This window comes from Berghia stephanieae, chromosome 1, assembly GCF_034508935.2.
Source record: "Berghia stephanieae isolate SIO BIC M18660-M18661 chromosome 1, UCSD_Bste_1.3, whole genome shotgun sequence".
Classification (NCBI taxonomy): Eukaryota; Metazoa; Mollusca; class Gastropoda; order Nudibranchia; family Aeolidiidae; genus Berghia; species Berghia stephanieae.
In genome coordinates this window covers 140,565,805-140,591,909 of record NC_088360.1, presented here as the reverse complement: position 1 = coordinate 140,591,909, position 26,105 = coordinate 140,565,805, and the positions used below count along the sequence as shown (strand labels likewise).

The 26,105-nt window shown below is 38.5% G+C and overlaps 1 protein-coding gene across 2 annotated transcripts in view; it reads left to right on the top strand.

Moving 5' to 3' along the window:
* Window positions 1-324: 324 nt before the first annotated feature.
* The window catches only part of LOC144963362 (uncharacterized), a 245,416-nt gene continuing 219,635 nt past the window's right edge, over window positions 325-26,105 (top strand). The window contains exons 1-2 of one of the 2 annotated variants that reach the window (XM_078897322.1): window positions 325-351; window positions 514-828. The gene's annotated coding sequence lies outside the window, so the exon portion shown is untranslated. The other variant, XM_078897321.1, reaches the window with a different exon arrangement.

Sequence of the window (26,105 nt, the reverse complement as noted above, 5' to 3'; positions counted from 1 at the left end):
GTGAACTCCTTGGCCAAGCGCATTCTATCTATATTCCTTCGTTGAATGCCTAGGCGATGATATCGTGGCGCAAAAGGCACATTTGTTTTTTTTTAATAATAACACTTTATATCTATCTACGTTTAAAAAAAACAAACATAATAAGTTTATTTCATGTCAGTTAGTTTGTAATCATTAACTTTGGCAAAAGCACGCGAAAGAGTGCAGAGGGCTGTGACAAGAAAGAGTAACGAAAATGAATGGCAATGTTGTGAAAGCGGTCCGTCGCTCGTTGCGTGTCGCTTCGCTGTGCGTTGTGTTGTGTGTCTTGTCCCTCTCGCTCTCGTGTCGTGTGTGCTGTTAACTGCTCAAGTCAGTGATAAGATTTGATAATGATGTTATTGATATGACAATAATAATAGTAATAATAATAATAACAATATTATTAATAGTATTATTATCATTATTATCAAAATCACTACTCGTATAATTTTGGGTTGTGAGGTAATTATTGATTATATTTCTGCTAACCAGCAACTATATTTGGTGAATTCAAAGGGATAGTAAATAATTATACTATAAATAATCTAAATTATGCTGTTGGATTTTTATGAAGTGATTGTCCTGAAACTTCACATAAATTCACAACTGGATTATTGATAATAAATATTTGGTATCCATACCGCGATTATTAATTCGGCATTTATTTATTTTATGTTTCCTTTTATTTCGTTCTTGGAACTCGCATTTTTATTTATTTATATTAAATACGTGGTATCTGTTTTTATTCTTAGTTTGTTTATTATAACTCTTCTACTCCTGGAGATATAAAGAGATACTTGGACTGGCGTAAGTTATTTCATATTTAATTTTATTTAATTTTATCAATAATTAATCTGAGGTCCGACGTTCACAAATTTGTAGATCCGATAACCGAACGCAATTATGATTATGGGCTTGATTTAATTAACATTGTTGTAATTGACAAAATTTGCATTGGTTTGAGAGTATTTCGATAACAACAATAGCCCATAACAATATGGCCTACAAGACCTGCATATAGGTTAACGTCGCTGTGGCCCCCATGCACAAACCTGATAATCTACATTGTAATACAGTTGAGAAAATCAAATAGGTATAAAGTTCCAAGGAAAATAACGATTGGGTATCAGCGTAGCCATCCTTAACATATGAATATAGCCTGACACTAGAACCCTCAAGGACTGGCAGTTTGACGTCATTTTTTTTAGGTTTGTGTAGCGTCTAGTGAGTTGTAGCGTAGCCATCGTTATGTTATAGATAGAATGCGCTTGGCCAAGGAGTTCACAACATTGCCATCCGGAAGTATAACGGACCAACACACAAACTCTGTGTAACCATGAACTTTTATAGTCTGGTTAATACAGTTTAGTGAGAACAACTCACAAACGCGGATGGCAAAAACAATAACAAAGGCCTGAGTGACGTCATCTGCATACTATCTATAGCCTGATACTGAAATCCAAAAGGACTGGCAGTTTGACGTCATTATTTGCTTTTTGCACCGCCTTGTGAGTTGTCGTTAGTAGAGCTCTTGGAAACAAGTTATTTCATTGGTTGAACTATTGAATACAACTCACGATTTGTTTTCTTTTGTGGCAAAAGACTGGCATTTTGACGTTATTTTATGGTCAGTATCAGGCCATAGCTTTAAGAAGGCCACGGTATCAGTCATGTTCAGACCAATTTTTTGTTGATATTAGCCATTATCTGCCGTACTCTGGAAAGACGCGTATTTAAACATTTGGCCAGAGAAGTCATCCTTCAAATATTGATCGATTCAAATGACCATCATTTTAGCAAAAACTCTTAAACCTGGGAGATGTTTTTCACTTATCTATCGATTATAATGAATTGCCAAATAAATATATTTCCTTAAAATATCAACTGATGAAAATGCCCTTAGTCAAATATCGATCGGTTAAAATGACCCCGATTAAATATGTATCGATTAAAATAAGAATTTGGCCTACCAGACCTGCTTATATGTAAACGTCGCTATGGCCCCCCATGCATAAACCTGATACCCTACAGCTGAGAACGTAGCTGAGAAAATCAGTTATAAAATTACACGGAAAGCAATGAATGAGGAGTCTCAGTCGTTTTCAGATATAATGTAACAATTTTGTTGTTGTTGTTTTTGTCGTCGTCGTCGTCGTCGTTGTTGTTGTTGTTGTTGTTGTTGTCGTCGTTGTCGTTGTTGTTGTTGTTGTCGTCGTCGTCGTCGTCGTCGTTGTTGTTGTTGTCGTCGTCGTCATCGTTGTTGTTGTTGTTGTTGTTTTTGTTGTTGTCGTCGTCGTCGTTGTTGTTGTTGTCGTTGTCGTTGTTGTTGTTGTTGTTGTTGTTGTCGTCGTTGTCGTTGTTGTTGTTGTCGTCGTCGTCGTCGTCGTCGTTGTTGTTGTTGTCGTCGTCGTCATCGTTGTTGTTGTTGTTGTTTTTGTTGTTGTCGTCGTCGTCGTCGTTGTTGTTGTCGTTGTTGTTGCCATCGTTGTCGTTGTTGTTGTTGTTGTCGTTGTCATTGTTGTTGTTGTTGTTGTTGTTGCCATCGTTGTCGTTGTTGTTGTCGTCGTCGTCGTTGTTGTTGTTGTCGTTCTCGTTGTTGTTGTTGTTGTTGTTGTCATCGTCGTTGTTGTTGTTGTTGTCGTCGTTGTTGTTGTTGTCGTTGTCGTCGTCGTCGTCGTTGTTGTTGTTGTTGTCGTCGTCGTCGTCGTCGTTGTTGTCGTTGTCGTCGTCGTCGTTGTTGTCGTTGTCGTCGTCGTCGTTGTTGTTGTTGTTGTCGTCGTCGTCGTCGTCGTTGTTGTTGTTATTATTGTTATTGTTGTTGCTATTGTTATTGTTGTTGTTGTTGCTATTTACCAGTTAATTGCTGTACTCTAGAAAGACACGTATTTTAATATTTGGCCAGAGAACTCGTCCTTCAATATCGATCGATTTAAATGACCCATCCTCCCCCCCCCCCACACCCTTAAACTTGCCAAATAAATACATTTCCTTAAAAAATCGATCGATTATAATGACCACCAATTAAATTTCAATCGATTAAAATGACTTCAATGAAAAATCGATTATTAAGATGACCCCCAATCAAATATCGATCGATTAAGATGACCCCCAATCAAATATCGATCGATTAAGATGACCCCCAATCAAATATCGATCAATTATAATGACCCCCAATCAAATATCGATCAATTATAATGACCACCAATTAAATATCGATCGATTAAAATGACCCCCCCCCCCCCCCCGGCCCCTCTCCCCAACTTGCCAACTGATTAGGCGTCCTTTAAATATCGATTGATAAAGATGCGTCCCCCCCCCCCTCCCTCCCCCTCCTCCCCATCTTGTCAAATTAATCGACCGATATTTGACTTCGGCGAAGTCCCGGGTTTGAGAGATTTTGCCACGATGAGAGTCATTTAAATTGATTGATATTTGACTTTGGCGAAGTCCCGGGTTTGAGAGATTTTGCCACGATGAGAGTCATTTAAATTGATCGATATTTGACTTCGGCGAAGTCCCGGGTTTGAGAGATTTTGCCACGATGAGAGTCATTTAAATTGATTGATATTTGACTTTGGCGAAGTCCCGGGTTTGAGAGATTTTGCCACGATGAGAGTCATTTAAATTGATCGATATTTGACTTCGGCGAAGTCCCGGGTTTGAGAGATTTTGCCACGATGAGAGTCATTTAAATTGATCGATATTTGACTTCGGCGAAGTCCCGGGTTTGAGAGATTTTGCCACGATGAGAGTCATTTAAATCGGTCGATATTTGACTTCGGCGAAGTCCCGGGTTTGAGAGATTTTGCCACGATGAGAGTCATTTAAATTGATCGATATTTGACTTCGGCGAAGTCCCGGGTTTGAGAGATTTTGCCACGATGAAAGTCATTTAAATTGATCAATATTTGATATGACGCTAGTCTATCGCATGTACTTTCCCACACATCTCACAGACCAAACTACCTGTTCTCTACTGAGTCAACAGGGGAGATCAGAGAAAAAAAATTCTCATCATCTTCTCGATTCCGTCCCATTTGAATATGAAGCGAGTGCTTTAGCAACTGCACCATCGGGACCCTTGTTCGAAATATATAACGGTAAATCACAAATTCTGTCATTGAGTGGGTCATGTCAGTCGGGTATTTATAATATATAATGATAATAATTGAGCTTTTATATAGCGCAATATCCACTAAAAGTGCTCAAAGCGGTTTACAAGGGGTCCCTGGCCAACAGCAACATGCAACATGTAAGACGGAACATGACACCTGTTAGGCGATAATATTACAATTTTTTTCGAACAGAGACAACGCTGTCAACGGCCAGGTACTCATTTTACACCTGAGTACGGTGAGAGAATGTGAGCAAAGAGCCTTGTCAACGACTCAACTATGCGCCGAGCGAGGCTCGAACCCAGGACCTTCCGATCCGAAAGCTAGTGTTATACCACAAGACTACATAGCCGCATATATATAGTGTCTCGCCATTTTTCAAAGTCAGAAATCTATGATTGTAATCTGTGAAGTTTGTAATAAAAGGCGAATTTTTAATTGTTGAGTAATTAATGAGCAATTAACTCCCAAATTATTATATACTTTGTCGATATGGCGATTTTCTCACCAAGTTTTCATTCAGCATTATTAGTCTCTCTCTCTCTCTCTCTCTCTCTCTCTCTCTCTCTCTCTCTCTCTCTCTCTCTCTCAGTGTATGAATGCTTTCTCCGCCTTCTCTACCTTGCGCGACTATAATGTGGTCTTGTTGTATGACACTCGCTTTTGGATCGGAAGGTCCTCGGTTCGAGTCCGGCTCTGAGCGGTGCATAGTCAGTTGAGTCCTATAAAAACGCTCTTTACTCACGTTGTCTCACCGTACTCATGTGTAAAACGAGTACCTGGCCGTTAATAGCGTTGTCTCTGTCCGAAATTATTTTTGTTTGTTACTGTAATATCGCAAAAAAGGCGTCATGATGTCCTGTCCTACATGTTCATTGTTGCTGTTGGCTTGGGACCCATTGTAAAGCGCCTTGAGAAATGCTTGAATGGCGTAGTTATTCACCTTAATTACGCCTTTCACACACTTCTCATTCGTCCTAAGTGTCTCATTCATCGTGTTTTGTTGATAAAGGGGAAAACCGAAACGTCCACTTCGTCTAATAAATTGAAGCTTAAATTTCAATACCAAGAGGGAATGAGATTAGCGGAAGAGTAGAGTCCCTTGATTGGACGTCACCGGAGAAGAAGTTATTTGTAAACAATCAACTACAAGCCAAGCGCTCCAAATACAAAATATATTATTCATATTTCTGCACAAAAATGCATATCATAAGCAACGTTATGCATTTTTGTACAGATATATGAATAATATATTTTGTATTTGAGCGCTTGGCTTGTAGTTGGTTTGTTTACAAATAACTTCTCCACCGGTGACGTCCAATCAAGGGACGCTACTCTTCCGCTAATCTCATTACCTATCCTTATTTTTTCCTTTGAGCTTCAAGCAGCAACATTTTCATTATTTTTTAGTTACAAATTCAACAAACTGTAACTAGGTCATCTCAATATCATGAGTCATAAACAACGGTGAATATAACATTAAAAAAAAAAAAAAGAAAACAACAAAATAGCAAACACGGAACGTTTCGGGCTCGAAACCCTTCTTCAGCGTACAACAACAAGAGAGAATAATAACATTAATCATCATCATCATCCGTCGTGGCTTGTACTCTTGAGCACATTGCCGTTTGGTTACATAATATTAACCCTCTCCTTACCACCTACAGAAAAATCGTCACATTTGTTACGACACAATATATACATTTTTGTTATTCAGATTTATTTTGTACATCACAAACTGTGAAGAATGATCTTTGTTTACTTTCAAAGAACATAAAGTTGTTTTGTAGTGAGCTTGTTTGAGTTTTAAAAATATATTTTTCTGCCAGTTACTGAAAATGATCGGTAATAATAATAATAATAATTGATGTCTTGACAGAGTTCAATGTCTTGATTAAAATGTTTGTTTTCCTCTCCAACACCTCTCTCTCTCTCTCTCTCTCTCTCTCTCTCTCTCTCTCTCTCTCTCTCTCTATATATATATATATATATATATATATATATATATATATATACACATATATACATATTTCTCTCAATGCGAAATGTTTACTTGTCAAATTAGGAAAAGACGAAACAATTAATTCATTAACATTTTGATTAGTTCCATTATTAAAGTGTATAATTTATCACTCAAATTTATTGCTTGTTCGCTTTCTTTTCCCCAATAGCCTTTCTATGTATCTATTATGTCATTTTCAGTCAACGCAACACTGGCTTGACACTTTCTCATGGTTTGTGTGTCACAATTATATATAATCATATTTATTGTTCTGTCGTACTTTTTTAAAAACCCACAAAAAGACGTATCTAAAATTTTGGCCAGAAAAATCATTACTTCAAATATCGATCGATTAAAATGACTCTCATCTTGTCAAACACTCTCAAACCTGGGACTTCCTCTTGTCAAACACTCTCAAACCCGGGACTTCCTCTTGTCAAACACTCTCAAACCTGGGACTTCCTCTTGTCAAACACTCTCAAACCCGGGACTTCCTCTTGTCAAACACTCTCAAACCTGGGACTTCCTCTTGTCAAACACTCTCAAACCTGGGACTTCATCTTGTCAAACACTCTCAAACCTGGGACTTCCTCTTGTCAAACACTCTCAAACCTGGGACTTCCTCTTGTCAAACACTTTCAAACCTGGGACTTCCTCTTGTCAAACACTCTCAAACCTGGGACTTCCTCTTGTCAAACACTCTCAAACCTGGGACTTCCTCTTGTCAAACACTTTCAAACCTGGGACTTCCTCTTGTCAAACACTCTCAAACCTGGGACTTCCTCTTGTCAAACACTCTCAAACCCGGGACTTCCTCTTGTCAAACACTCTCAAACCTGGGACTTCCTCTTGTCAAACACTCTCAAACCTGGGACTTCCTCTTGTCAAACACTCTCAAACCTGGGACTTCCTCTTGTCAAACACTTTCAAACCCGGGACTTCCTCTTGTCAAACACTCTCAAACCTGGGACTTCCTCTTGTCAAACACTCTCAAACCTGGGACTTCCTCTTGTCAAACACTCTCAAACCTGGGACTTCCTCTTGTCAAACACTCTCAAACCTGGGACTTCCTCTTGTCAAACACTCTCAAATCTGGGACTTCCTCTTGTCAAACACTCTCAAACCTGGGACTTCCTCTTGTCAAACACTTTCAAACCTGGGACTTCCTCTTGTCAAACACTCTCAAACCTGGGACTTCCTCTTGTCAAACACTCTCAAACCTGGGACTTCCTCTTGTCAAACACTTTCAAACCTAGGACTTCCTCTTGTCAAACACTCTCAAACCTGGGACTTCCTCTTGTCAAACACTCTCAAACCCGGGACTTCCTCTTGTCAAACACCTCTCAAACCTGGGACTTCCTCTTGTCAAACACTCTCAAACCTGGGACTTCCTCTTGTCAAACACTCTCAAACCCGGGACTTCCTCTTGTCAAACACTCTCAAACCCGGGACTTCCTCTTGTCAAACACTTTCAAACCTGGGACTTCCTCTTGTCAAACACTCTCAAACCCGGGACTTCCTCTTGTCAAACACTTTCAAACCTGGGACTTCCTCTTGTCAAACACTCTCAAACCCGGGACTTCCTCTTGTCAAACACTTTCAAACCTGGGACTTCCCTTGTCTTTGACAAGATGAGAGTCATTTTAATCGATTGATATTTGAAGTAATTAGTTTTCTGGCCAAAATTTTAAATACGTGTTTTTTTCAGAGTGTGGTTTTATAATTGTAATTGGTTGTTATAATTTCTTTTAACAGCTCAAGGTGACATAGATCTAATAATCATTATAGAGGCACGAATTAGTTTTTTCGTTAGATCGACAGGTCGTGAGAAAAATTGTCTCAACGAGGTGACAGAGAAGGCACGGCAAGATTAAACATAGCCCGATTCTTATTCAAACATTTTAATATCAAAGCACACCTCCCCCCCCACCTCCCCCCCCCCCTTCCCTATTACTACTACTCCCTCCCCCCCCCCCCGTATATGAAACAAAAATCCCAAACAAATACAAAGAAGGTCTCTATTGGGCCTAGTGGTGTTAGATTTATTTTAAACATGTTTGTAATTGAAAGGGGAAAAGGGGGGGGGGGGGGGGCTGATTCTTTTACTGTCGTAACATTTAGATGAATACGAAATAAGTGAATAACGATATTAATATTAATCGTAATGTTCATGATGATGATGATAATGATAATAGCAATAATAATTGTATTAGTTGTTGTAATCGTAATGATGATGATGATAATAATAATAATAATAATAATAATAATAATAATAATAATAATAATAATAATAATAATAATAATAATGATGATGATGATGATGATGATGATGATGATGATGATGATGATGATGATGATGAGGAGGAGGAGGAGGAGGAGGAAGAGGACGATGATGATGATGATGATGATGATGATAATAATGACAATATTAGTCGTAATTGAGAGAGACAGAGAGAGAGAGAGAGAGAGAGAGAGAGAGAGAGAGAGGGAGAGATAGAGGGAGAGAGCGAAAGAGAAAGAAAGAAATACAGAAAGAGAGAGAAAGAGAAAAGGATATATATATATATATATATATATTCTCTCTCTCTCTCTCTCTCTCTCTCTCTTCTTATATATATATATATATATATATATATATATATATATATATATATATATAAAAGCCCGCAATTTCGCGGGGAAAGAACTATTTTCATTCGATATTGCCAGAATCATTTTCTTGATTAGCTGGATTACTATTAGATGCACATTTTAGTCGATGTGTTTGTCGTCGCTGCCATGCTTTATTCGGCATGATTTTAGTTTATCAGTCAGTAGATATCAATATGAATAAGTCGCAAGTCTTTACCACTCATTACTTGGGAGTGCTTTGCACTATCTTCAATACTTCACAAATCAAAATGGCGGTCGAGAATCAAAACAATGGTCAAATTAGGAAATTTTAAACTTTCACAAATCTATGAAGGTTTGTTCTAGAGTTTTTAAAACGCTTTTATATGATGATAAATTGAATAAATAAACGCCTGACAAAAGATCAACGGTTAAAATACAAATTGAATGAATACTGGGGATGTAGGAGCTTTCGGAATGTCTCCCCTTTACTTATGTGAGGTCAAATGAAAATCTTAAGCGGACGCGAAAAATATCAAGTCCCCGAATCTGTCTACTTTTGGTTTGTTCTGGCTAGAAGCTAGACAGAACCAATTGACAGTTTGCCGAAACGTTTAACTAAATATTTCCCAGGGCAATAATTATCACATCGATGGCATAAAAACGACAGTAATATCAGCAGTAATATTAGTTGATGTTGTTAATCGGTGAAACTTGTTTAAAATTTCTGTAAATCCGAATAACGTCATGTGATCAAGTGAATTATATCACTATGAATGCCACGATTTGCTGAAAAATGCCAATCTGACAGTTCCTAGCAAACACACCCCCTTCCCCCCCCCCCCCCCCTCTTTGCTCAGGAATTTCTCTACTTGATGGACACCCTCCCCCCCCCCCCCCCCCCCCCTTTTTTTTTTTTTTCTTCCACGCAACCACATTCCAAAACACACACACACACACACACACACACACACACACATGTATACCACACACACACATACACATATAAACATACACGCAATGAGAACACACTACTGCATAACAACACTGATCACCGCTAAATCAACAAAACGGAAGTAAGGACTCTACTGGACAGATAGAGTTGAGGGTGTGGCCATGAGATGTTAGTGTCTTCGGTAAATTTGTTATGATATCTGTTTGACTTAACGAACTTTCAAACTGACTTTAAATTATAAAAGGAAATCAAGTTATCTGTTTATCTATCTGTAAAAAAATACATTTCTATTTTTCAAATCTTTCAGTAGAGTTGTGCGCCATATCAATTTTTTTATTGACTCAAATAAGCACAATGTTCTCCACAAGGCTATATTTTTTAAAGAAAGGATTGAACCGTATTTGATACAAATATGGTACGGATAGTGCTCGGCATGTAGCAATGGAGCGAATTATTATTTTAATAGTTACCACAATGTTGGAGTCAGTCTTACACCAACATTGTGGTAAATATTAAGATAATATATATATATATATATATATATATATATATATATATATATATATATATATATATATATATAGAGAGAGAGAGAGAGAGAGAGAGATGCAGAGAGATGTAGATAGATAGAGAGAGAGAGAGAGGATACAAAGAGAGATAGATATTGAGTGAGAGAAAGGGATGCAGAGAGAGAGAGAGAGAGAGAGAGAGTGGGGGGGGGGATACAGAGATAGATAGATAGATAGATAGATAGATAGATAGATAGATAGATAGATAGATAGATAGAGGGGATACAGAGATAGAGAGAGGTAGATAGATAGATAGATAGTGTGGGTGAGAGAGAGAGAGAGAGAGAGGGAGAGAGAGAGAGAGAGCGAGAGAGCGAGATAGAGAAAGATAGATAGAGAGTGGGAGAGAGGGATAGAGAGAGAGAGAGAAAGAGAGATATATAGAGAGAGTGTGTGTGTGGGAGGGGGGGGGGGGTGGACGGGTGGAGGCACCTTGGTCGATCAAAATGTAAGGTAAAAGCTTTCTGTCCAAATGTTTAAAAAAAAGTGTTTTGTCAGTGCTTGGTAGAAAATGAAACGACACTCGCCTTCAGAAAGATGTGATTAAAATTCAACATATCGTTCGTGATGGGTAATCGATGAAATGGCTGATTCTGCCGAATGTTCAATGAATTGTCATGATACAGATATAGATAGAATGCGCTTGGCCAAGGGGTTCACAACATTGCCATCCGGAAGTATAACGGACCAACACACAAACTCTGTGTAGCCATGAACTTTTATAGTCTGGTTAATACAGTTTAGTGAGAACAACTCACAAACGCGGATGGCAAAAAACAATAACAAAGGCCTGAGTGACGTCATCTTCGAACTATCTATATATAGTTCGAATATGACGTCACTCAGGTCTTTGTTATTGTTTTTTGCCATCCGCGTTTATGAGTAATGCTCACTGAACTGTATTAACTTGACTATAAACGTTCATGGATACACACAGTTTTGTGTGTTGGTCCGTTATACTTCCGGATGGCAATGTTATGAGCTTCTTAGCCAAGCGCATACTATCTATAGATAGTATGCTCTTAGCTAAGGAGTTCACGACATTGCCATCCGGAAGTATGACTGACCAACACACAAAACTATGTGTAATCTTAAACGTTTATAGTAAGGTTAAAACGGTTTAGTGAGAATTACTCATAAACGCGGATGGCAAAAAGCAAAAACAAAGACCTGAGTGACGTCAACTTCATACTATCTATTCGTCTGTGACAGTTTTTTTTCAGAATGTCTTGATGGGAGCGATCTGTATTCAGGTTTTCGTCCAATAGATAGTTCGAAGATGACGTCACTCAAGCCTTTGTTATTGTATTTTGCCATCTGCGTTTGTGAATGATACTCACGTAACTGTATTACCCCGACTATAAAAGTTCATGGTTACACAGAGTATTGTGCGTTTTCCATTATACTTCCAGATGGCAATGTTATGAGCTTCTTAGCCAAGTGCATACTATCTATACGTCTGTGACAGTTTTTTTTTCAGAATGTCTTGATGGGAGCGATCTGTATTCAGGTTTTCGTCCAATACAACTTGTACTCAGTCATCGATCACATGATTAGTTGCTGTCCAACGATTTGATTTTTCTTTAATACATAACTGTAAACAGGATGCTTTGGTTACAAAAGTTGTAAACAAATCCATTGGCCAAGATGAACAAAATGACCTGTAGGTGAAATGAAATTGACGTCGCACTCAGCTCTTTGTTAACGTTTTTAGACAGCCATTTTAAGGATTAGTTCTCACTTAATTCTATCATTCAGACTATAAACGTTTAAGGTTACACATAGTTTTGTGTGTTGGTGCGTGTATACGGCTGGTGGATATTGTGAGTATTTCACCTAAACACATCATTTTTATGATGGATATTTCGAAAACTGTTACACTTTGTATAAATGTGGTCATTTTGAGCACATTTTACAATGCCCAATGATTCGAGCACATAGAAAAATTATATAGGTGCTGTGCGCTTGGCTAAGAAACTCACAACATTGCCATCCAGAACTATAACGGACCAACACACAAAACTTTGTGAAACCTTGAACGTATATTGTCTGGTTAATACAGTTTAATGAGAATTACTCATAAACATGGATGGCAAAACACAAAACAAAAAAAAAAAAAAAAAAAAAAGAAAACGAAAAAAAACCCCAGCAAAAAACAAAGACCTGACTGACGTGAACTTCGTTCTATCTATAGATAGTATGCGCTTGGCTAAGAAGCTCATAACATTGCCATCCGGAAGTAAAACGGACCAGCACACAAAACTGTGTTTATCCATGAACGTTTATAGTCGGGTTAATACAGTTCAGTGAGCATTACTCATAAACGCGGATGGCAAAAAACATCAACAAAGACTTGAGTGACGTCATCTTCGAACTATCTATAGATAGAACGAAGATGACGTCAATCAAGTCTTTGTTCTTGTTTTTGCCATCCACGTTTATGAGTACTTCTCACTAAACTGTATGAACCAGACCATTAAAGTACATGGTTACACATAGCTTTGTGTGTTGGTCCGTTATACTTCCGGATGGCAATGGTATGAGCTTCTTAGCCAAGCGCATACTATCTATAGATCGCTCCCATTGGTGTTTTTGGAAAGGGTGAGAGGAAATCAGTCCTGAATCGTAGCGTCGCCATCGTTAACTTCAAGTTTGACGTCAATTTTTAGGTTTGTGCAGCGTCTTGTGAGTTGTTAGTCGAGCTCAAGGTAACCAGTGATTCCATTGGTTGAACTTATGAATACAACTCACGATCTGTTTTCTTTTATGGCAAAGGACTTATCATTTTTTAGTCAGTGTCAGGCGATAGAGAGTTCGAAGATGACGTCACTCAGGTGTTTGTTATTGTTTTTGCCATCCGCGTTTATGAGTAATGCTCACTGAACTGTATGAACCAGACTATAAACGTTCATGGATACACACAGTTTTGTGTGTTGGTCCGTTATACTTCCGGATGGCAATGTTATGAGCTTCTAAGCCAAGCGCATACTATCTATAACTTGTCTAAGAAGCTCATAACATTGCCATCCGGAAGTATAACGGACCAACACACAAAACTCTGTGTATCCATGAACCGTTATAGATAGTTTGAAGATGACGTCACTCAGGCCTTTGTTATTGTTTTTGCCATCCGCGTTTGTGAGTTGTTCTCACTAAACTGTATTAACCAGATTATAAAAGTTCATGGTTACACAGAGTTTGTGTGTTGGTCCGTTATACTTCTGGATGGCAGTGTTGTGAACTCCTTGGCCAAGTGCATTCTATCTATAGTCTGGTTAATACCGTTTAGTGAGAAGTACTCATGAACGTGGATGGCAAAAAACAATAACAAAGACCGGAGTGACGTCAACTTAATTCTATCTATAAGTTTACGAAGGCCACGCTCAAACCGTGGCCTGAGTATCTTACCTAAACGCATAGCATCAATAACCATCCGCATAGAGTCATTATTCAGTAAAAACAATGGCAGTGGTTGCAATTCCAAGCGAACTGGACAAGTCGGTAGTACACAATCAAATAAAATTCTCACCAGTTCCGCCCGCCGGACCAATAGGTATCGACAGAAAAAAAATATGATGTGATACCTTTAGCGTTTATGAATCTGAGTGAGAAAATCCAATGAGAACGATTTACCCAACTGGGAGTCTGAAAACGAAAACAAAGGGCAGAGTTACATCTTCATTCATTCATTCATTCATTCATCCATTCATCTAACCAGCTATGTTTTTGTCAAAAAACAAACAAACAAACAAACAAACAAAAAACTTGAGTGTTTTATATAGGGCAATATCCACTAAATGTGCTCAAAGCGCTTTACAAGGGGTCCCTAACCAACAGCAAAACGTAACATGTAGAACGAAACATGACGCCTGTTAGGTGAGATTACAATTTTTTTTTTCTGACAGAGACAACGCTGTTAACGGCCAGGTACTCATTTTACACCTGAGTATGGTGAGAGAATGTGAGTAAGGAGCATTCTCCAAGGACTCAACTATGCGCTGAATGAGGCTCGAGCCCAGGACCATTCGATCATACCACAAGACCGCATAGCCGCACATTCATTCATTCATTCATTCATTCATCCATCCATTCATCCATTCATTCATTCATTCATTCATTCATTCATCCATCCATTCATTCATCCATTCATTCATTCATCCATTCATTCATTCATCCATCCATCCATTCATTCATCCATTCATTCATTCATCCATTCATTCATTCATTCATTCATCCATTCATTCATTCATTCATTCATTCATTCATTCATTCATTCATTCATTCATCCATTCATTCATTCATCCATTCATTCATTCATTCATCCATTCATCCATTCATTTATTCATTCATTCATTCATCCATCCATTCATTCATTCATTCATCCATCCATTCATTCATTCATTCATTCATCCATCATTCATTCATCATTCATTCATCATCCATCCATCATCCATTCATTCATTCATTCATTCATCCATTCATTCATCATCCATTCATTCATTCATTCCATTCATCCATTCATTCATTCATTCATTCATTCATCCATTCATTCATTCATCCATCCATCCATCCATTTTTTCATTCATTCATCCATTCATTCATGCATTCATTCATCCATTCATCCATTCATTCATCCATCCATTCATTCATTCTTCACCCAACCAGCTATGTTGTCAGAATGAGCTTGCCTGACCATTGTATATTTTTTGTTTGTTTGTCAGCATAGCTTTATTTTGAAGTCGTCAAAATATTGACTCAATTCCACGTGAAATTAGCACTTATAACACCTCTAATTTGATTTGTCAAATGTTTGGCCTTTCATGTTTCTATTGATTTGATTAAAATTAATAATCAGACCATAACTTGTTAGTAATATTTAGTTCAAGTCCGTGCATCTCTTTGTCACTTGAATTCTTGAATATAGATATAATTTGTTACGTTGTTTTGAAATGAAATAACACAAATATAGAAAGTATATTAATTCTAATCTCGTAAACTAGAGAATATTTTGCAAATTTTCACGATACCAGGTGATGCTTTGATATTGGCTAACTTTTTTTCCCAACTTTCTAGCCATTTAAAATATCAAATTGAGTCATTAAGGAGCATGACCGGTGTAAGATAAAGAACTGAACAAGTGTGTACGAAAGGTGCCAGACAAAACAAGAAAAAAAATACAAGAAAAAATTAGAAGATCTGAGGTTCGATCCCCAGTCGAGGTCTACTGATTTTTTTGAATGTTTTATTTTCTTGTATTTTTCTTTCTTGCTTTGTCTGGCACTTTTCATACACACTTGTTCAGTTCTTGAAGTCTGTTAAACGACGTGCAAAATATTCTATATACTACATTGATGTGAATATGGCGACTTTCAAAAATTCGGTGTTCAGGATACTCAAAATGCCATGATGCAACTTTAAGGTAAACAATTTAATTCATTTCCCATGCTTTTTATTTTTACTATGTTCGCCTTGTGTATACCGTAGTAATCGTAGAGAACCTTTAGGTCCATGGAGATGTAGGCAAACACGTTTTTTAATAGCGTGAACAAGACATTAATTACCCTTTGGACAGGACGCAAGTATGTTGCAAGTACTTTCTGTAAGATCTAACAGGCCCAGCTACCCAATTACTGCTGAATGGACAAGGAGTTCGGAAAATAGTCTAGACTTCATCTGAGATCGATTTCACTCCTTTTGCGTGTGAAGCATGTTTGTGCTCTACCAACTGAGCTATCGGGACCTCGGTTTACCGTGGAGCTCTTTTTAAAAATTTCCACCTCACTTAAATCTATTGACAAAATGCAACATTCAAATTATGTTGTAAAGCTCACTCTCATTTACTCACTCTTTTCCTGGTCATAACCAGCTGATGGTCGTCGGGTGCACCTTCGGACTTGCCTTCACATCCCGGTGCAACCGTAGCCATCGTTAAGTTATATTCTGACACTGACCAAAAAATGACGTCAAAATGCCAGTCTTTGACCACAAAAGAAAACAAATCGTGAGTTTATTCAATAGTTCAACCAATGAAATAACTTGTTTCCTTGAGCTCTACTAACGACAACTCACTAGACGCTACACAATCCTAAAAAATGACGTCAAACTGCCAGTCCTAGAGGGTTCTTCTGTCAGGCTCTATTATGTTAACGATGGCTATGGTGCAACACATCTCGGCCATTGGCCTATTCCATCAGCTCGTACAACGTCAGTCCTGTCCATTTCTTGATGTTGTCCTGTCACAGTTTTCTTTGTGTTCCTCTCTTCCTTCTCTGCTGACTTTTCCACCATGCTTTGCACGACTGTCTTGCACAAACAAGTTGCATCTGACTAGACATCCAAACCGTGAGAGATTGCTTATTTTAACCATTGCAATAAACGGTTCCTGTCTTTTCCACCAGCCTGTCCATATCTCCAAGAATATCCTTGTTAGTTCTATATACTTGGTAAGACACAAAAAGGATCCCACAGTAACGCTTGTTCTCAAATAAATTCATTCACCTTTTTAGTCCCGCATTCATATTCCAAGACTCACAACCACAAAAGTAACACGGACAGAACAAGTGACTTGTACAATCTGAGTTTTGAGTGAAAGCTCATCTGGCTTTTCCAGATCTTGTCGAGTTTAATCATGTTTCAATCCTCTCCTTACCAACTATAGAAAAATCGTCCCATTCGTTACGATGCACCCAACAACTTTCTCATCTCATTATTTTTGTTTCTCATAAACTTTGAAGAAAATTTGTTTATTATAGCCATAAAAACTTGACACTGTATTGTAGAGCTCATTTTGCTGAACAATATTATACATAAAATGTACTTGTTAATGTTCAGTTTGAGTAAGAAAAGTATATTTTTGGGTGGATGTTAAGTTTTGGGGAAAAATTCTGTAACTGTCCGATAAGGAGAGAATTAAAAAAGTACTTATAAAAAGACGTTCGTACATCATTGCAAATTTATTTATTATTGCCCCCTTTAGCAAAAAGATCTTCATCCCTGGTTTTATTTGTGGCAATTTTTGAACAAGAGAGTAATAAGCAATTTTTCTAAAAGTCTCCGATTATCTTGATGTAGCTCAAGTCTATTTCCAAGCACTGAAACACCTGTAAACTGACAAACACCTTTTTAACTTTTAACTTGAAAGTTATTACTTTTCAGTTTAATTTGTACAAAAGTTTAGTAGTTTTTCTTACATGTCTGAGGTCACCAGGGAAGAAATTCCAAATGCGTCCGCCACAACAAACATTCCAAACTTGGAATGTTTGTATGTAAGTGGTGGGCGTATTTGGAATTTTTTCCCTTGTGACTCCAGACATGTAAGAAAAATAAAATAAATAATATTCGATTCTTTCATCTTTTTGTACTTATTAGAGTTATTTTTATCGTGCCCAAGAACACAAAGAGCTTGCGAGTATGTGTTATTGCACGATTAAAAATATAACGAGTTTAATAAATACAAAGAAATGAAAGAATACATTTTTTCTACCCCTCCAAGTAAGATTATTAAATATTGTGTAAAAGCACTTCTGTTTGTCATAATTTGTATCTTTCTCCTTCTGCTTGAGTGACAATTTGGCCCAAAAATAAAAACGTTGGATTTGTATTCATGCGCACCAAAAGATTATTTTAAATTACCAACGAGCTGTCTTTTACACCTAATTTCACACCAATAAAATGTTCGAAAATATTCTGCAATCGTTGAATAAAATGTTTATTCAACGCGTTCAAAGCATTATTCAACGATTGCGTATTTCCAAAGAAGTGATAGGGTTTTCCAATGGAAGGGTGGAATAATGGGAGCCATCTATATCCATGTTTTCGTCCAAGCCACTCATCAATCACATGATTTGTTGCTGTCCAACGATTGGATGCTTCTTAACAAATGTAAACACGCTGCTTTGTTTAAAAAAGATATCAACATACCCATGTGTCAAACTGAACAAGATGACCAATCGTGATGTTAGATATTTCGAAAGTTGTGAATACTTTTCACTAAGTGGGTCACTTTGAGCACATTTTGCAATGTGACCAATGACCTCGAGCACATGGAAAGTTAATATAGATCATGCCCATCGCTCACCTTGACTTAAAGTTTTATTTATCCTAAGAAAGAAACAAATTGACAGTTTGTCTAACACCAGATATATTTTGCGTCTACAATTATTAGAGTCTTTATTTTGATAGGATTGTAAAAAAAAGAGCTTTTATATAGTGCAATATCCACTAAATATGCTTAAAGCGCTTTACAAGTGGTCAATCGCCAACAGCAACATTTGACATTTAGGACGGGACATGGCGCCTGTTCGGCGATGTTACATTTTTTTTCGGACAGAGACAATGCTGTTAACGGCCAGGTACTCATTTTACACCTGAGTACGGTGAGAGAATGTGAGTAAAGAGTCTTTTTAAGGACTCAAATATGCGCCGAGCGCGAGGCTCGAACCCAGGACCTTCCGATCCGAAAGCGAGTGTCATACCACAAGACCACATAGCCGTCTTTATTTTGATAGGGTTGTAAAACGGCGGAAGTATTTGACATATCTTCCAGAACTGTCAATCAATTCAAACTCACCAGGCTGCAACAAGACTTAGGATTATTCAAGGTTATGTCTGTCTGTACACAACGTACTTTCTCGAAATGCTCCTTGGTCATCGGGGACAAGTTATGTCAAGACGATTATTACGACTGACGAAGGGCTTAATCGGAAACGTTTTTTCTCTTGTCACCGATAACGTTTTGCTTGTCGTTTATGATTGTCCGAACATCTAGAGAATTACACAATATAATCCATCCTGCCAGAATGCTAATCTCTTCATAGCGTCACCCCTGACCCAACTAGCACCCACCATTCTCTTCCAATGTTTATCTCCACATAGCGTCCCCAACCCAACTAGCGACCACTTCTCTATTCAACATCTGTCCTAGATTTTCTCATTTTTAAAGAAATGTTCAAAGCGGTCTAACGTACACTGCTTCTTTCTACTACAGTATATTTTCCACATCTGTATTGATCAAGTGCGTCTGTCCGGAATACTCTTCAGCAGTCGTAACGTCACTTCCTTCCTAATGACGCATGGTTACTTAGTAACACTTGCTCTAAACTATCGGAACAATGGCGGACGCCGTATGAAATATTTCTCCCGCGAGCATAAAAGCGTATCCAGAGGAAAAAAAAACCCCACATAAATTTGATCATGTTTTGACTTTTACACATTCTGATCACAAGACATATGAAAAGTTCTAGCCAGCTTGAAGAATAAAATGTAATGATTTTCTTGTTTAGAACCAAGATGGCCGCCGTTGCCGGGCGGCGTGACATCAGACTTCTGAATCCAATTGACGGTTTGTTGACTGCAAGTGAAGTGGACGGAATGGGCCAAATGGCAGGAAATATTCTGATTGGTTAATGTTTAGTAATGCTCAAACCATCAATTCAGTTAAGATGAACTCAAATCCTAAAACAAGATTAAAATTTAAAATGGTTAGATTTCCAAAATTTCAAGACATCATCGTTAGTTTTGGAAACAGTTAATTCTCCGAAGTGTGGCGGATTGATTTAATGCAGACCTGTCTAGTACTAGGAAAAATTCGTAGAATTACGAAATTTTGGCTCCAATTTCAGTACTTCATGAGCATCTATAAGACCTGGATACCTGGATACCTGGATACCTGGATACCTGGATACCTGGATACCTGGATACCTGGAAACCTGGATACCTGGATACCTGGATACCTGGATACCTCTGTATAGAGCTTTTAGACTTGGTGTCGTCTTCTTCGCTCCTCCTCATCTATGAATGATTGGACCAATTTTTATAATTGAACTTGTTTCCTAGGATGTTGCTTATCTCCAACTCTGCTTTGAATTTATTCAAATTTTTTGCTGATACTGTGGTTTCTTGCAGTTTATTCCAGTTATTTACAATTCTAGATGAAAAAAGTTCCTTCTTTCATTTGTTTTAAAACGTTCTTTTTCCAGTTTCTTGCTGTTTCCTCGTGTCTTATTTGGTTTAAGAAATCCTGCCTCTACCCTGTCTATTCCCTTTACTATTTTATATGTTTGGATCATATCTCCTCTTCTTCTCCTGTAATCTAAGGTCGGGAGATTTAATTTTTTCAATCTCTCACAGTAGATTTTGTCTTTCAGGTCTGTGATAAGTTTTGTTGCTCTCCTTTGCACTCTTTCCTCACAGTCTTAAAACTTATTGAAAATGAAAATTGATGCCAAAGTGCATAATATTAAGGATTTTGAAGTGTTATGTAGTCATTGTGAGGGCAAATTGTAAATCTGTAAAATTATCTATAGCCACCATACAATGTCTGTCTCCTAAAAACTACTACTTTTTAACTTTTCAAGTAGGCGGGTCTGTTTAATGTCGTGATTTGGACGGTAAAGTCAATCTTCAAGACGTCGAGACGATTAGTTTAATATTTGGATCTGCCTGCTAACACGAAAATATCGTAGATCTTCAAACTTTTGGCTCTGGCCTGAGATATCTATTCATACTGATAAATTTAGTATAACTTCTAATGTAATACAATATAGTTTCTTGAAAACGAAGATCTAGTGCCAGAGCTAGTATATAAGAGTTTAAAGCATTGTTTTAACGTATTTAGAAGAAAATTGATAGTTTTTAAGGTAGGTTTAAAGGTAAATAATTTACGTCTACCATGCCATAACCCCTGAAAATTACGATTCCCCCCCCCCCTCCCCAATTTTAAGAAGGCAATGTCTACGAAATAATCTTCCTGTGAGACGTGACAGGTTTGTGTTCGGGACCTTGTTCAGTGACATCCTGTCCGTACAATTTTCTGTCACATCCTGTCCGGACCTTGTCAATTGTTCCATCATCATTACACGCCCATTACTCAATGATATGGCAATCACAATCACGGACGTTTCGTTTATTGCCTTGCGACAACATCCTTGATGAGAGCATCGGACACGTTCTTGGGCGGGGTCGTACAGGTATAGATTTGGCCTGTCATCACGTCTCGTAGTCCCGATGCCCGATGCCCGATCGCTAAGCTGCAGAGCCTTTGCATTCTCTAACCGCACTCATGTTTTAACTCTCTCCTTACCACCTACAGCAAAATCGTCACATTTGTTACGACATAATACGCATTTATTTCAATTCAGATTTATTTTGCACATCACAAACTTTGAAGAATGATATTTGTTTAATTAATAAGAACATAAAGTTGTTTTGTAGAGAGATTGTTTGAGTTCTTAAAATCCATTTTTCTGCTGGGTGAGCGTGCCATTTTTGGGAAAATACTGAAAATGATCGGTAAGGAGAGAGTTAAATGAGAACATGGCCGAACTTCGAAAATTAATTGCAATATCGCTTAATAAGCGTCATATCCAACGAGATCATGTTTCGTCCTACATTTTTAAGAGTTGCTGTTGACGAGAAAGCTCTTGTAGGAAGGCATTTGATTACATTCAGTGGATATTTCTTTTTTTGGAGCTTTTATATAACGCAATATCCACTTAACGTGCTCAAAGAGCTTTATAAGGGGTCCCTGGTCAACAGCAACATTTAACATGTAGTAGGACGAGACATGACGCCTGTTAGGCGATATTACAATTTTTCGGACAAAGACAACGCTGTTAACGGCCATGTACTTATTTTACACCTGAGTACGGTGAGAGAATGTGAGTAAAGAGTCTTTTCCAAGGACTCAACTATGCGTCGAGCGAGGCTCGAACCCAGGACCTTCCGATCCGAAAACGAGTGTCATACCACTAGACCACATAACCACATATTGCGTTTGATAAATTATTAACGCTCACGTTTTTATCTTAGTGTCATTGAAGTGTTTTGGTCCTCGTGGTCTTTTTTACGTAATGTGACTGTTGTCTGTCAGAAGTCACAAAGTCGTAGTGCGTGGCCATGAAGATTAGCGGAATACTTCCGGTGATAAAAGGCAACAACAAAAAAAAAAAAAACCAAAAAAAACAACCCATGACCTACGTCACAGTCATGTGACATTCAAGGCCAGCGTCATACTTTGCGGTCATTGCAGAGTTGGACACGCTTTTCACATAATAATAAGTCGGTCTCTCGGCCATTACGAAATTGGACAAGTTTTTACATAATACGTCTGCCAGTGGTCATTTCAGAACTTGGCAAACTCCTGCTCTCCTAACAAGTCGGGCTCTTGGTCGTTACAAAAATGGACATACTTTTTGCGTAACCCGTCTAGCTGTCGTCGTTGGAAAATGAAAGAATGTCAGACACATTTTTACAGAGTTTTTACATTGGTCATTGCATATTTGGACATCTTTTTACATAATAATATGTCTGTTTGGTCAAGGGATGAGTGATTGGGGTGGGGGGGGGGGGGGCTAAGTTTATGATAGTTGAAACTGAACAAGACAGGAAAAACTTGGGGTTATTATTATAAGGTATAAAAAGTAGTTATTCGGAGCCATTAGGCCCGTGAAGTCGGCGTTAACTGTTAACCCGGTTTAGAAACCGGGAATAAACTCTGAAGTACAACTTTTTATTTTCATTATGTTCTTGTGCGGGTGGTCTTGTTGTATGGCATTCGCTTTCGGATCAGAAGATCCTGGCTTCGAGCCTCGCTCGGCGCATAGTCAGTTGAGTCCTTGGAAAAGGTACTTACTTCACATTCTCTCACCGTTCTCAGGTGTAAAATGAGTATCTGGCCGTTAACAGTGTTTTGTGGTCGTGGTGACTGTCTAAATGTGATTGAAGTTAGTGAGTGGTTGGGGGATTAAATCTTTTATTGAAACTGAGCGAGGCACGGTCATGATGTTCTCAATAATAGTGCGGCTATGTGGTCTAGTGGTATGACACTCGCTTTCGGTTCGGAAGGTCCTGCGTTTGAGCCTCGCGCTCGGCGCATAGTTGAGTCCTTGGAAAAGGCTCTTTACTCACATTCTCTCACCGTTGTCTTTGTCCGAAAAATTGTAATATCGCCTCACATGCGTCATGTCCCGTCCTACATGTTAAATGTTGCTGTTGACCAGGGACACCTTGTGAAGCGCTTTGAGCACGTTTAGTGGGTATTCTCTATATAAATGCTCAATTTTTAAAAAATAATATAAGAAATCCTGATCATATTTTTCTTCGTAATTGATGATTGGATTATTCTATAATCTGTAAAATCAGACTTATGAGTTTCCTTGTTGGATGCATGAAACCAACGCATGAACTTAACAGATATCAGGGGAAGTGGGGTGGGGGGGGGGGGGGGGAGGAGGTATTGCTTGGGGTTAGCACAGAAGTGGACATTTTACATAACCTGTATGTTGGTAGTTATGATGGCTGTCCGTACATGATTGAAGTGAGTGAGCGAGCGAGTGATGGGTGGCTAAATTATTGAAATAACGCGAGACATAAAAATACGACGAAGAAACACGGGATTTTCCCATTTGAAGGAAGAAAACAAGATCGCTTGACAGTACAGCCCTGTCTGTCAGCGCAACTGATGTTGATAAATTATACAGAGTTGCCAATCATCTTTATTTTTATATATTATGTTTTGGATTGTAAAACCGAACTCTCACATGGCACTGTTAGATGTGTGATTGACGTGGAATTGATAGAAGGAATGCACGTAATCCGTGGAACTTATGACAGTTAACACGACTGTTATTGGGTGGAAGGCGTGCCCAGCACTGCGATGACCACATGCACGATGTGTAAAGTTAAGCAAGTCGGCGTTTTTGTCTGTGTTTGTTACAGATTTGGACACCGTCTCATCGTCATCATCATCATCATCGTCGTCATCGTCGTCATCATCATCATCGTCATCATCATCATCATCATCATCTAGAGCATCCTGAGCATTTATATAGCGAAACATCCACTAAACCTGCTCAAAGCTCTTTACAAGGGGACCCTGACCAACAGCAACACGTAATATGTAGAACGAAACATGACACCTGTTAGGCGATCTTGCATTTTTTTTCCGACAGAGACAACGCTTTTAACGGCCAGGTACTCATTTTGCACCCGAGTACGGTGAGAGAATGTGAGTAAAGAGCCTTTTCCAAGGGCTCAACTATGGGCCGCACTCAATCATCTAGTGCCTTGCTTCCAAGTATGGGCGACCATGCCTTTCTAACTCTCGCTCGGCGCATAGTTGAGTCATTGGAAAATGCTCTTTACTCACATTCTCTCACCGTATTCAGGTGTAGAAAGAGTACCTGGCCGTTAACAGCGTCATCTCTGTCCGAAAAACATTGTAACATCGCCTAACAGGCGCCATGTCCGTCCTTTATGTTAAATGTTGCTGTTGGCCAGGGACCCCTTGTAAAGCGCTTTGAGCACATTTAGTGGATATTGCGCTATATAAAAGCTCATTTAAAGCTCATCTAAAGCTCATTTAACCCTCTCTATTGTTCGTTACCCTGATGGTCTCCACAATACTTCTCCCTTGTGTCCAGTTCAACATGTTATCCACCAAAAACAAAATACAAAAATTCAAGCTAGTGCAATATTCACTAAACGTACTCAAAGCGCTTTACAATGGTTCCCCAGCCAACAGCAACACTTACTTAACATTAAGGACGAGACATGACGCCTGTTAGGCGATATTACAATCTTATCGGACAGAGAAAACGCTGTTAACGGCCATTTAATCATTATACACCTGAGTACAGTGAGAGAATGTGAGTGAGGAGCCTTTTCCAAGAACTCAACCATACGCCCCTCGGAACTGGAACCCAGGACCTTCCGATTCGTCGGCGAGTGTCATAACACTTGACCACATGACCGCATCTAAATCACCTCCGGACTTAATACCGGTTTGAGAGGACAGGATACAAATTCTGTTTTCTCAGCGTTGACCAGTTGGTCGTGTCTGACGGATAACGAGGATAAGGGGGAATTACTCTGTCCCGTTTTGCTTGTCAACTCATTCATCTGCTTCAACTGTACGTACCATCTACGGCGTCTGACAAGCTTTGGTCATTAATGGACTGAAATCACCACCACCGCTCTCGACTAGTCCAATCATTATCATCATCGTCATCGTTGTCATTATCATCGTCATCGTCATTGTCATCATCATCATCGTCATTATCGTCATCGTTGGCACCATCGTCATCCTTATCATCATCATCATCATCATCATCATCATCATCATCATCATCATCATCATCATCATCATCATCATCATCGTCATTATCGTCATCGTTGGCACCATCGTCATCCTTATCATCATCATCATCATCCTTATCATCATCATCATCATTATCGTCGTCATTATCATCATCATCATCATCATCATCATTGACCTTTACCTGTAACGTCCATCATAAAAGTCACTACAATTTAAAAATTCGTTATAATCTTCACAACTACTTTTTCTGTAGCGCCAACAACCTCCGAATAATTTTTTTTTAAAAAGGAGTTTCATCCTTCTTCTTTTTAGATAAATAAATCAGCACAGGGTCAAATCAAAATATGGTGGACATTACAAAGATGTCCCAGAATAAAGACAGGAGCAGCGAAGACAAATAAATGGCTAATTTTAGTTCTGAGTCATGACATTATAGATAGAATGCGTTAGGCCAAGGAGTTCACAACATTGCCATCCGGAAGTATAACGGACCAACACACAAACTCTGTGTAACCATGAATTTTTATAGTCTGGTTAATACAGTTTAGTGAGAACCACTCATAAACGCGGATGGCAAAAACAATAACAAAGGCCTGAGTGACGTCATCTGCATACTATCTATATTATATGTTCAACAATCAAGCAAAATGAATGCTTCGCGGATTTCAGTAGGATCTTTGATTTATAGAATAAACAATAGGAGGAGTGAGGCGCTCGTTCGGTTAGATGTTGTTGT